We start from the raw sequence: 1,972 nt of genomic DNA, 5'->3' as shown, positions 1-1,972 counted from the left end.
ATCTGTAGGAGAAGCTGCATATTCCTGGGTCTTGCCCGAGGTCGAAACACCAAGAGAAAGGAGTATGCAGGTTTATTTTTAGGAGGATGTAAAAATGTAAATGGACAACGTAGCTAAAGTTGCCCTTGCCCTTGAGCAATTATTCCTACCTATCTGTCTAGACATCCAGTCAACACTAGAAAAGCCCTAAGATTTGACAAAAGAAGGTTATCGTTGAATAATGGGTACCCCTGTCTTGTTTGCAAAAGGAAAATCAATAAACAAGAAAACAAAAGGAGTGCAAGGAACATTAAGAAAAGGGCGGAGGAAAGTTTTCTAGAGAAAAGTTACCCAAAAGGAGTGGACTCGTGCGGGTCCCAGGCCGCTGCCCTTGTTGGAAGGGGCCTCCAAGAGTCTTTATTTCCCCGCAGGGGCAAATGGCCAGCCCCCCGTCACTCCAGGTAACAACGTCTTAATCTGGGCACCACCTAGGATGGTTCTGAAGCTTTTACGCGTCCAGCATTTTGCGGATCTAAAGCAGAGTTCACTTGGGACCCCTCGGATGGCCACACACATCACCCCCTTGTGGGCCGGTGGGGAAACAAAAGCCCTAGGAGGACAATTTGGTTTTTCTGCCAGATTCCGCCACCAACCTGCCTGTGAAATGGGGATACTAAGCTGACGTTGCTCAATGTTGTGAACGTAAGCTTTTAAAGTAATTCCTAAGTGCTCTACAAACACGCAGCAGTACTATGACTTCTTTGTCTGCACGTCTCCCCGTTCTATTGTACGTTTCAGACCTTAGGGCCTCTTGAGTTCATCTTCTCCATCTAATGGCCTGGTTCACACAAGGAGCTCAATTCATGTTTGTTGACTGACTAACTGACCAAATGAATGAATCTAACTCCCTAGATACCCCCCACTAATCTAATCCCACATTGGAGGAGCCCTTTGCAAACACTGAAATCTCTCCAAAGGGCAGGATTGCAAGTGTCCATAAGTTACTGTTGTATTGCTTCACATTATATAAGTACTTTCCCATCACTTACTTTAGTGCCTTTTTTTGTTGCTGTTGGATGTCTATGATTTCTCTGTTGCAAGTTCCTGAGGTTGGAGACTGTGTTTCATAGCTCCCTGTGGGCCAAGCTCCAGTGCACTCCCTTGCAAAGTTGGTGTCACCAGACCTAACCAAACCCTCAGTCCCTGGATTGCGAACCCATGGTTTTGGCTAACTGCGATGTTACCTCACCCCATGTGCTCTCTCAAAACGGCTCAACACTTTTGTTACTTCCCCATCCTGATATTCAGATCTTTAGCACATCCCAGCATTTATGGACCTTTCAACTATGGCACCTACAAGTAAAAATCAATTGCAGGGCTTCCCTGGTGGCGCAGTGGTTGAGAGTCCGCCTGCCGATGCAGGGGACATGGGTTCGTGTCCCGGTCCAGGAAGATCCCACAGGCCGTGGAGCGGCTGGGCCTGTGAGCCATGGCCACTGAGCGTGCGCGTCCGGAGCCTGTGCTCCGCAACGGGAGAGGCCACAACAGTGAGAGGCCCGCGTACCACAAAAAAAAAAAAAAACAAAAACAAAAACAAAACAAAACAAAAAAATTCAATTACAGAGAAAATCGACAAAAGGCTAAATGGAAGAAAAGCTTTACTACCAGTAAGCAAATTACAGGCAGATGTATTCACATTTAAGCACTGGGGAGTGTTTTGTTTCTCCTGAGGAACAGACAAGCTTTTTCTCATGGAAATGAGATTTTTTGTAACTAACTGATGTTCTCCTTTTTGCCTTTTACTACCAAGAAGGTCAAAGACAAACGCAGTAGCCAGTAACCTAAGGCTTGACTATCTGGGTTCTAAATTTTCTCTTCATCTAATCCTTTCTACTTAAATTATTCCCTGTCCTCTCTTTTTAGCCACTGTCTCTAATAGTACGCGGGTTCATGTGAAATATTTTGAGCATGTAAGAGCTTGGGTGCTTACGGG

This window comes from Delphinus delphis, chromosome 10, assembly GCF_949987515.2.
Source record: "Delphinus delphis chromosome 10, mDelDel1.2, whole genome shotgun sequence".
NCBI classification, from domain to species: Eukaryota; Metazoa; Chordata; class Mammalia; order Artiodactyla; family Delphinidae; genus Delphinus; species Delphinus delphis.
The sequence above is the reverse complement of the archived record's forward strand: the minus strand, read 5'-3'. Positions refer to the sequence as shown.